The following is a 12,132-nucleotide window of genomic DNA, read 5'->3' on the forward strand; positions in this document are numbered from 1 at the left end:
ATCTGATCCAATGTCTCATTCAGGGCCCTTGTTTCTTTATTGACTGTGTGTCTAGATGATCTATCCATTTCTGTAAGTGGGGTGTTAAAGTCCCCTGCAATTACCACATTCTTATCAATAAGGTTGCTTGTGTTTATGAGTAATTGTTTTATATATTTGGGCGCTCCGGGTTCGGCGCATAGACATTTATAATTGTTAGCTCTTCCTGATGGATAGACCCTGTCACTATTATATAATGTCCTTCTTCATCTCTTGTTACAGCCTTTAATTTAAAGTCTAGTTTGTCTGATATAAGGATGGCTACTCCAGCTTTCTTTTGGCTTCCAGTAGCATGATAAATAGATCTCCATCCCCTCACTCTCAATCTAAAGGTGTCCTCAGGTCTAAAATGAGTCTCTTGTAGACAGCAAATAGATGGGTCTTGTTTTTTTATCCATTCTGATACCCTATGTCTTTTGGTTGGCGCATTTAATCCATTTACATTCAGTGTTATTATAGAAAGATATGGGTTTAGAGTCATTGTGATGTCTGTATGTTTTATGCTTGTAGTGATGTCTCTGGTACTTTGTCTCACAGGGTCCCCCTTAGGATCTCTTGGAGGGCTGGTTTAGTGGTGACAAATTCCTTCAGTTTTTGTTTGTTTGGGAAGACCTTTATCTCTCCTTCTATTCTAAATGACAGACTTGCTGGATAAAGGATTCTCGGCTGCATATTTTTTCTGTCTAGCACACTGAAAATCTCGTGCCAATTCTTTCTGGCCTGCCAAGTTTCAAAAGAGAGATCAGTCACGAGTCTTATAGGTCTCCCTTTATATGTGAGGGCACGTTTACCCCTTGCTGCTTTCAGAATTTTCTCTTTATCCTTGTATTTTGCCAGTTTCACTATGATATGTCGTGCAGAAGATCGATTCAAGTTAAGTCTGAAGGGAGTTCTCTGTGCCTCTTGGATTTCAATGCCTTTTTCCTTCCCCAGTTCAGGGAAGTTCTCAGCTATGATTTCTTCAAGTACCCCTTCAGCACCTTTCCCTCTCTCTTCCTCCTCTGGGATACCAATGATGCGTATATTATTTCTTTTTAGTGTATCACTTAGTTCTCTAATTTTCCCCTCATATTCCTGGATTTTTTTATCCCTCTTTTTCTCAGCTTCCTCTTTTTCCATAACTTTATCTTCTAGTTCACCTATTCTCTCCTCTGCCTCTTCAATCCGAGCCGTGGTGGTTTCCATTTTGTTATGCATTTCGTTTAAAGCGTTTTTCAGCTCCTCGTGACTGTTCCTTAGTCCCTTGATCTCTGTAGCAAGAGATTCTCTGCTGTCAGCTATACTGTTTTCAAGCCCAGCGATTAATTTTATGACTATTATTCTAAATTCACTTTCTGTTATATCATTTAAATCCTTTTTGATCAGCTCATTAGCTGTTGTTATTTCCTGGAGATTCTTCTGAGGGGAATTCTTCCGCTTGGTCATTTTGGATAGTCCCTGGCGTGGTGAGGACCTGCAGGGCACTTCCCCTGTGCTGTGGTGTATAACTGGAGTTGGTGGGTGGAGCCGCAGTCAGACCTGATGTCTGCCCCCAGCCCACCGCTGGGGCCACAGTCAGACTGGTGCGTGCCTTCTCTTCCCCTCTCCTAGGGGCGGGATTCACTGTGGGGTGGGGTGGTCTGTCTGGCCTACTTGCACATTGCCTGGCTTGTGATGCTGGGGATCTGGCGTCTTAGCTGGGGTGGGTAGGCAAGGTGCACAGGGGCAGGAGGGGCAGGCTTAGCTTGCTTCTCCTTAGGTGATCCACTTCAGGAGGGGCCCTGTGGCAGCAGGAGGGAGTCAGATCCGCTGCCGGAGGTTTGGCTCCGCAGAAGCGCAGAGTTGGGTGTTTGCGCGGAGGGAGCAAGTTCCCTGGCAGGAACTGGTGCTCTTTGGGATTTTGGCTGGGGGATGGGCAGGGAAGATGGCGCTGGCGAGCGCCTTTGTTCCCCACCAAACTGAGCTCTGTCGTCCGGGGCTCAGCAGCTCTCCTTCCCTTTGTCCTCCAGCCTTCCCGCTTTCTGAGCAGAGCTGTTAACTTATGACCTCCCAGACGCTAAGTCGCGCTTGCTGTGGGAACACAGTCCGTCAGGCCCCTCCGCTTTTTGCAAGCCAGACTCGGGGGCTCTGCTTGGCCGGCGAGCCGCCCGCCCCTCCGCCCCGGCTCCCTCCCGCCAGTCCGTGGAGCGCGCACCGCCTCGCCGCCCTTCCTACCCTCTTCCGTGGGCCTCTCGTCTGCGCTTGGCTCCGGCTACTCCGTTCTGCTAATCCTCTGGTGGTTTTCTGGGTTATTTAGGCAGGTGTAGGTGGAATCTAAGTGATCAGCAGGACGCGCGGTGAGCCCAGCGTACTCCTACGCCGCCATCTTCCCTGCACCCTCCTCATTCTATTTTACACCTCTGAAGTATTTATTGATTTCATGCAGTGGACTGCATCTCATTTCTCTGTATCTGTTTTAACAAATGCCTAAATCAGAAATATATTCTAACAAAGACTTGACTCATGGAATATGTGACAGTGATCACTATTTTGTACTTGTATGTACACTTCTCACAAATTATTGCAGATTTTTTTCTGAAATATTCTGCTTTTTGCAGTTTCCTGATTCAGTATCTTTCATGTTTATTGAATTTAAGGTCTTGAAATTGTATTGGAATAGCTTTTGAAGGGTAAGAAAGGGATGGAAGTATTTCTTTTTAAATTCATTTTAATTTCTTCATGTGAGGAAATCACTTGGCTCTTGACAGAAGAACACTGTGGTGGTGGTGGTGGAAGGAAGCATCTTCTGTTTCTATACTACTTCTAACTTAATACCTAATGAAATTCAGAGATGCTCCACTTAATTAACTAAGCAACTTATTTAGTAGACCTTTATGATTTTAGCCCTGCAAGGCTATTTTTCTGTTATGGGTTGAATTGTGTTTCCCCAAAAGATGTTGAAATTCTAATCCCCAGTACCACAGTTCTGTGAATGTAACCTTATTTGGAAATAGGGTCTTTGCAGATGATCAAGTTCAAAATAGTGAAGAGCTGCTCACATTTTATTAGCATACCGTATTTTTTTGGTACACCTGTGGAGTGCAACACCCATTAAGGGAATTTTGCAGAATCAAGTAATATACAGGTTGTAAGACTCTCACACACCACATTTGATACCAAGCCACTAAGAAGGATCTTAGATGAAAAATACAGTTTCCTAGCGGGGAAACATCAATCATTCCTCCTCTGCATGTTTCAGTGGCCTGTACTGCTTACTTGCAAGAAGAGGAGATGTACACAAGATGGGTGCAGAATCTGATGGGAGGTAAAAGCTTCATGTTCCACAGGAGCCAATATCTTTTGTTAAAGTCTCATAGACATAGTTTCTAGAGTCCTCTCAAGAGACATGCCTAGAATCGTCATACTCAGGGAAGTCTGAAGTTATGACTTCTTATCAAGTGTTTTTAGATCTCTGAGTCCAGATGAAATTTGCCAACAGAGGTTATTTTTAATCATAATCTTTGTTGCTTAGAAACATAGAGGATATACCACTTTATCAAGTTGCCAGGGGAATAGAGTTAGGAAAATTAACCTAAGGTCAAATTCTCATGAAGAAAGATAAAAGGTTTCATTAATCTATTACCCACAATATTAGTGGAATTAAGTTACTCAATAGTAGTATTTTGCACTTGGAGAATGTTGAATATATTAAACTACTGAGTATTTCACTGTATAGCTCAGTACTTCACGTAGTAGTATATTCCTAAAAAGTATGAAAACACAGATCTCTTGTACATTTATGCAGAAATCATGATCCACATTAAATAACTACTGCCTTTGTTGAGGTAACCATTCTCTCTGGTGTTTCTCTCCTCAGTCATTACTCGCATGTTCTCAGGACTCTTCACTGTGGCATACTCTCTAGTCCTTTTATCACACTATACCCCTCAAATATTCTTTTTTAATCATAGCTCTTTTGTGCTATGATCAGCTTTATCAGGAATTTTTTTTTCTCTAGGAAATTCATAAAATAATAACTGCTTTGTTCATAGTCTTGGGGCATATATCATTTATTAATAATTTTTTTCCAGATTTTGGTATTTGAATTTTAGCAGGAATCTTTAAGTCACAAAATTCAGGGAATTATTTTATAATATTCAAACAATATATCCAGTATTAAAGGATATTACTTGGGGAACTGTGTTCCATTCCAGAGCCCTAATATCATTTAATCATGTTCTTTGGTCTTCATATGTAAAGTTGACTCTATTAAATGTTTTATTTTTCTTTTGATTTGTCATTTTGTTATGATGTTAAATCATTTTCTGTTTTCTTTTCCTTATATTTGTGAATAATATGTTTACTTTTTGTGTTTGAAGCTTTCATGTTTTCTCTTTTTATAATTGAACTTTTTTATCACTGCTCCAGAACCAGAATTTCAAACAAAATGTGACCAAATAAACACACATATATGCTTACAAAGACTCTTATCAAAAAGCAAAAACACATTTAACTTTGATCTTGATCTTGTGCAAATATGGTTTCCTTAGATCTATACCTTCTAAGAAATTTCATAAATCTTGTTCTGAATTCTTGAAGAGTACCCAAACATACACACACACACACACACACACCTGCAAAGAGTGCAACACATTAGATAATTGAAAACATTCATAAGACACCATAATGCATATTAATGTAAGGGTTTTAATAAGGGAGAAACATACTATAAAGCAGAAGACAGAGAGTTCAGGTAAGAATTAGGAGCCACAGAGCTTTCAGAAGCATCTCTTTTAAATCCTTGCTATTAACACAATGATGTGCTTTGTTTCTAGATTGAATTACCAAAAATTGTACAGTAAATATTGATTTGGGGAGAGCAACTTGAAAGTTTGCAGTGGGGTCTTTTATGACCCTCTGTTTACATAGTTAAGTCAGGCAAACTGGTTACTCCATGTGTAAGCCATCAGTAAACCAACTAGGCCTGCGTGCCACAAGAGAGTTTCAGATATGAAACAGCACATGATAAATCATTAGTTAGCCCAATGCCTTTATCTTAGACAAGAGACAGTGCTAGTTTCCAGGCATCCCCAGAGACAAGCACAGAGTTGTGTGAATCCAGCTGAAAAACTTGTTTGTATTTTCAGAAATGTTAAGTATGCTTTTATGATCAGATAGCTTTGGCTATGCAAAAACTCATCCCAAGGATTTAATGGTGTAAAATAACAATTATTTATTTAGATCCTGATTCTGCTAGTTAGCAATTTGGACTGGGCTCAGCTAGGCTGTTCTAGTCTAGGAAGTGTTTATTCATGTGTATAGTCAGCTGCTGAGTTGATTGGGTTCTCATTGCTTTGGAAGGTCTCAGCTGGGATGATTCATTTCTGCTATTGACATGGCCTCTAATTTTACGGCAGGCTATTCAGGACATGTTTATATGGTACCTTGTTAGGGTTCCCAGAGAGAAAATCTGCAAGGTTTTTTGAAGTCTAATCTCAGAGCCGGTGCAGTGTTCTTCATGCCAAATTTTATTCACCAACACAAATATCATGGGTCGTGTTCTCCAGAAGCAGATACCATGATGGTGTTTGGGTTATAAGTTATTTAGTATGAATTAACATCTGTAAAAGAAAAAATAGAGGAATTAGGATTGGGCCAAGGAAGAAGTTGATCTGCATGAAGGTTCAACAGTCTCAGCTAACCTTTAGAGTAAGGCTTGTCTGTCAGAGTGTCCTGAATTGGGCCACAGAGACTGGACTCTTATTCTCCTCTCTGGCTTAGGCACTGAAATTAGGAAAAAGAATTACTATAAGTGATAGTAGCTCTAACTGAGGCAAAATGACTGTAAGCTCTCTCGAGACTATAGCTCACAGCTAAGCCTTTCCTTGCGGGAGAATCTGGACAGAGCACTTCTTAATCTATGATAGCAAGTCAGAAGGGCAACCCAGATTCAAGGAGGAGAAAATAGATTTGACGTCTTAATGTGAGGAGCAGCTGATGTCAATTGTGACCACGTTTGCATACTTTCATATGCTCAAGGGTACCTTGAGCACAATATATACTTAATACAAATTTATCTAATTTAATGAACTGCTAAAAAGCAAATAAGGCAAAAAAGTTCATCAAAGAGATACATTCTGTGGTAAGTAGGTTTAGTAACCCGTCTACCTTCTTGTTCCTAGATGAAATCTGCTCTTAAAGATACCTATTGTCAACTGTACATACAGCATCATAAATACAATTCTTAGGTTGCTAAGCAGTTTCACTTCATAATTAATGGCCTTATCCTTTTCCCATTCAAGACAGGCTAGGCAGTTTGCTGTAATTTCACTGTCTGAGATATGATTTGATTTTCAGTCATCTATTAAAATTTGATGTAGCCTGGTCTGCCAAAAAGAAAAACTTTGATAAGAATCCAAGAGGACTGAGATGTAACCCAAGATATTCACCAAAATTTTGTAATTCTGGGAAGAACATTTCTCATTTGTGGCCTCATCAGTTCTAAAATAGATTATAGAGACTCCTAAGTTCTTTGCCGTTGTTATCTTCTATGCTTTTTTGTAGCACAAGTTTTGTGACTTATCTTTTCAAAATATTTTTCCTTTGGAACTTATTCCATCTAGTAAGTGCTTCCTGTTAAGTACTTAGTTAGACACTTCATTTATCCACTTTTATTTTATTTCACATTGATTTTTCACTGGAGTATCTTTCATGAGTCTGCATCTTGGTATCAGCTCCCTTCTCTTTTGCAGAGGTGAGCTATCAGATGGCAACTGCTCCATATATCAGTCTGCTTGCTGTATGTTCTTCAAGTCAGCAAAAGTAATTGTGGAGGAGTAAAAGAAAGCCTGACATTCCTTTTGGGGAAAAACACACTTGAAAGATCTGTTCTTTACATTGGGTAATTCTTGGTAAGTGGTGGCTTATCGAGAACAACCTTGACTATGCAGACTTCAGGGAGATGTTCCTTATTCCTAGTAATGGGTCTCAGCTGTCAGTGTGACAGTGAGTCATTTGTCACAAAATCCCCAAACTTCACACTCTGAATCTTGCACTGTGCCACCAACATCAGTGACTATGCCCTGGACATGACAAATACTGATAAGAAAAAGAGATTTTACAGCTATCTAGACAAATTCATTGCTGTAATACCAACATCTAATGTGCTGATCATAGTATAAGATTTCAGTGTGTGTGATAGCACTGTTGCCAACACGTTCTGTGGGGAAAAATGTGTCTCACGGGATTAGAAAGAGCACAAAATCATGAGTATCAATAAAGAATATGCTAAGCATAATAAGAACTATTTGGATATGATATTATTTATTATTTATAGGAAAAGGAGCCAAGCAAAAACTAACTGAGAAGTATGAGATGAATAACAAAAACAAAAAGAACCCAGACTGAGTAAATTTGGGCCGTTCTCTGAGTTGATACTCCATTCATGATTACAGATGAAACCTATTGTTAATGTTATGAATGAAACATATTTAATATGTTCCGGTAGGTCCATATGTTTTTCTAAAACAATGACAAAATACCAGCATCAGTCCTTGGCTAAATTTTGAATAATTCATCCAAGGGGAAATACTTTCAAACCATATATATATATATATATGGGATATATATATATATGGGATATATATATGGAATATATATGGAATATATATATATATTCTTACAGTATAGATGTATGTTTGTGTATATGTGTGTGTGTGTGTGTGTGTGTGTGTGTGTGTGTGTTTATTTAGTCCTGGAGTATTTTCTCCTAGAGTATGTGTGTGTGTGTGTGTTTGTGTGTGCACGTATTTTGAGTATTTTGTCCTAGAGTATTTTGTCCTAGAGTGTATGTATGTGTGTGTGTGTGTGTGTGCGCGTATATATATACCCTAGAGCATTTTTGTTTTTTTTCTGCTTTGCTTCAGAAATCAAGAAAGGTTGTTAAAAATAGGTGGGGTTGGAATATACCATATTGGCAGACAATTTATTCAGGAAAATGTTCTTCAGGAAACAAACAGAACTGGAACAAGGTTTGAGAACAATCTGAAGAAATTAATAAAAAATACTTAATGGATTCTGGTATCATAGGATGCAGAAGACCTTACTTCATTGCTTTGTAGCCTTTGTCTCAAAGTTCCCTGCCTGTTTTGCCATTTACCATTTCATCAATAAATTAAAATCACCAAAGGATTTTTTTCCCCTTGGAGCTCAGGCCTCTCTCAGGCTTAGTATTAAGCAAATTTCCATATATACTGTGGGGAACGTAAAAAGTACCAAAAACAATGAGAAGACATTATCACCTTGTGGCTTTCTTCATTGAACAAATAAATTCTAGATGGATCTGAACATTGATTACTTTAGAATAGCAAGGTGCATAAATATCACCTCATGGTTAAGTAGGGATCCTCTGATTTACCTGAGGCAATCAATATATTTGCTTTTGTCAAAAGATTTACTTTATATTATAGGACTTGAATTATTCTGTATATAACATTTTAAATTTTAGTAGTTAAGGAAAACTTCATATATAAGTGCTAGGTAACTCAAGATACCAAATTTCAAAATTATTTTTGTCCCCAAATGAGTTAATTCTCTATTTTCCATAATCCCTTAAACACTGCACTTGGAAATAGAAGACATGTTTCACCAAGTGCCTGTTTAAATTTAAAATTCTACAGCTACAGGATCAAGTAGGCAGTAACTTGGCAAGTGTGTTTTTCTAGTCTTTAAGGTAAAGAAGCTAAAATGAAGCATCCTATAGTTAAGATCATTAATTGCATGTATACAGAATCTTGCATTTTATCTGGGTTGTAAATCTTTCATTCAGTTAAGTCAGCCAGATTCAGATTTGCTTTTTATTTGTGGTCTTTTCTTAGATTCTTGAAATGGATAAAGCAAAATCAAGAAAAGATGTTCATCAACATACATTGTTATGACTTATAAAGATCATGTTACTCCTTCTTATCAGAACTGAGCCACAGTTGACTACTCACTCCCCCTGATATTGAGTCACTGCCATATTCTCCACCCAGCTCCAAAATAAAGTAGCAGATTTTTAAGGGTGGAATAAGAAAAGCACAGGTGGTACCACCTACTGTAAATCCTTTAGTTCTTCTTAGCTCAGTAACAGCTGTTGGTCTTTTCACAGTTTGTTAAAAGCAAAACAAGGCATAGAATGTGGGCTATTGACATTGTGCAACAATACCATTTGTTTGCTCAGATCATGATAACCAATGGCAACTTGAGAAGTGTTTCCTTTTCAGGCTTTTGGTAAAAAAAAATCTTCAGGCCTGACTGCCTACCTTGCAAATAGTGCTGTTGATCTATTGATTAATTCTTGGGCACATTACAAATTATATAACTACCATGTGTTTTACTCTCGCTAGTCTGAGAGTGTATATTATATAGTTTAAAGGAAATTTAAGAATTAATGAGCATCTGTTTCATCCTGTCTAGGCATATGGGGGAGAGAGGTGAAAAGAAAAGGGAACAAACTGTTTTGAGGCTTGGTAATGTTGCCTTAAATGCCCCTTTTCAGTGAGGATAGGACTTCCCTCACTCATCTCCAAGAAGCCAGGCTTTCCGCTCATAGAATGTTAGTGAGTATAGCAAGAAGTAGAATTGCATACCTTTGATTAGGACTAGGCCACTAAAGAAGAGTCTTAGGTATGGAGCTGGCCAATTGTTGGGAGAAAAGGAGTCTTATTAGAAAAATTAAAGGGAAGTGACACGTAAGGGCTATCTTCAAGATCCAATATGGTTCACCTTGATGGATAAAGTATATGTAATAGGATATTCTAGATAATAGCACTACTCAAGCAAAATGTGTTTCCAATTGGTCTGTTTTGAAACAGGATCCAAATTAAAGCATAAATTGACAGTAGAAAGCAATCAGAAAATAGCTCCTAGAGAACAAGATTTATAACAAGATTAATATCAGCCTGTCCAGAATGATGAAGTCTGAGGGTATCCTGATATTCTGAAAATTTATTCAGAATTAGATCAGCAATTAGGTATGGCTGACACTGGATATTGATAATGATTAAGCCAGGAGTGGAGAAGAGTTGGAAAAGACAAAGGTAAATAAAAGACCTTATAGCAGTGGCTCTATTGTTATAGAGCAGCTGTAAGAATAAAGTTCAGCATGTTATACAGAATAATAATTGCATGTCTTCCTGTAGTTCTAGAATCAGATCCAGGAATTTTCATTTTAAAACCCCAAATTATTTCAGTATATAAGATCATTCCCCCCAAATTGCAGTTTATAAGCAGTACTTATCATCTATAGGAAATAAGTGAATGCCTAAACAAACATACTAAATGATAAAAAATGATACATTGCAATAAGAGAGAAATGGGCATCAGGGACGGTGTTAGGATTGTTTTGAGTTCAATTTGTCTTTAAGAATATTAATCAAGGATTAATGTAAAGAGGGATAGAATCTCATACAGATGTAAAGTGGTTAGCAGATGTATGCAGGTGGGTCATGCATCTATTTATCTATTTCAGAGGAATATCTATTTCAGAGGAATATCTATTTCAGAGGAATAGCTCCTATAAAGTCATAGGGCAGGGTGGGGGGGGTATCTAGAAGATAACACTGTGCAATAGTAAAACTGAAAGGGATATTAGAAATCAGCCCATCCAAACTTACTTTAAAGATGAGAAAACAAGCCTAGAAAGCTATCTTGTTCTATCTTTACACAACCTTAACTATTCCTTCATGTCAACAGAATGTAGCCCCTTAATTTTTAAACACTAATCTGGAAACTATACTTATGGATCTGTGCATAATTGGTCTATTCTGTCATCTAGGAAAAATATTCTTCAAATATTTGAAGACACTTAGAAAAAAAACACTGCTTTTTGGGACAGCTGGCTCGGTTGGTCAAGTGTCTGACTGTTCATTTCAGCTCGGGTTGTGATCTCATGGTCATGAAATCTAGCCCAGTGTCAAGTCCCACATCTGGTTCTGCACTGGGAGTGGAGCTTGCTTAAGAATCTCTCTGTCCCTCTCTCTCTGTCCTTCCCCCACTTGCACTTGTTCTTGCTCTTTCTCTCTCTCTCTCTCTCTCTCTCTCTCTCTCTCTCAAAAACAAATAAATGAAAATTTAAAAAAAGTTTTTCTTTTTAAAAATTACTCCTAATTCATTTCTAACTCAAATGATTTTTCTTTTATCTCTTTCTCTGTGTTTTCTTTCTTTCTTCTTCCCTTCCTCTCTCTCATTCATTCATTCATTCATTCATTTGTCTTTATAATTATGCCAAACTTCATCCCATAAAATACTTTTCAATAATTTTCCCAGTTCTATTTATTTTGAACAATCAAAGAAAATAAATCTGTAAGATTATAAATACTATGACTGAGTTTCCTCAATGTTTTTTCTTTAAACAGGCCCTTCTTGGACTTTGTCCTTCCTAAAATGTAGTGAAGCAAGTTAAGCTATAGGGAGTTAAGAGGAAAGAGAAGTTAGTCAAAAACTATGCCATGATTTTTCTCACCAAGTTGGTAATGTCTGGAGAAGACAATATAAATCATGAACAATTATAGAGTAATGGAGGGGTCATATCATTTAACTTTACACAACCTATTTTTCAGTACATCCTTACATGATTCTACTTAGTCACAGAATTCTTACCTTGCCTATCAAAAGTAACAAGCTCTGGTTTATACTCAGTTTTGGCTTTAAAGCTCTCTTTACTTAGTGAAGGAACAAAATAACAATTTATAATACAATTACTTGAAACTTAAAAATAGATTAATTCTAAAGTAGTTATGAGTAAAAAGAAAACCTATACAATAATTTCCATTTGACTTAAATTTGTATTATTGAAGTGGAAAGCATTTTCAAGAAATATCAAGGGGCACCTGAGTGGTTGAGTGGGTTGAGCATCTTACTCTTGATTTTGGCTTGGGTCATGATCTCACGGTTTGTGAGTTTGAGCCCCGCATGGGGTACACATTGACGCCATGGAGCCTACTGGGATTCTCTCTCTCCCAATCTCTCTGCCCTCCTCCTGTACACTCTCTCTCTCTCCCCCTCAATACATACATACATACATACATACATACATACATACATACATACATACCTAAAAAAATAAAAAGGAAAATAATCTCAAGTAATATGAAC

At 37.7% G+C, this 12,132-nt stretch overlaps 1 long non-coding RNA gene across 1 annotated transcript; it reads right to left on the reverse strand.

Annotated features, from left to right (window-relative positions):
* Positions 1–5,504: 5,504 nt before the first annotated feature.
* LOC147577516 (uncharacterized) lies at positions 5,505–9,171 on the reverse strand. Its single transcript, XR_015255843.1, has 3 exons — positions 9,093–9,171; positions 5,700–5,781; positions 5,505–5,618 (listed from the first exon to the last, which is right to left on the reverse strand). It is a non-coding gene; the product is annotated as an uncharacterized LOC147577516 (long non-coding RNA).
* Positions 9,172–12,132: the final 2,961 nt, after the last annotated feature.

Source organism: Puma concolor, chromosome C2 (assembly GCF_028749965.1).
Source record: "Puma concolor isolate L17-30 chromosome C2, mPumCon1.1.hap2, whole genome shotgun sequence".
Taxonomy (NCBI): Eukaryota; Metazoa; Chordata; class Mammalia; order Carnivora; family Felidae; genus Puma; species Puma concolor.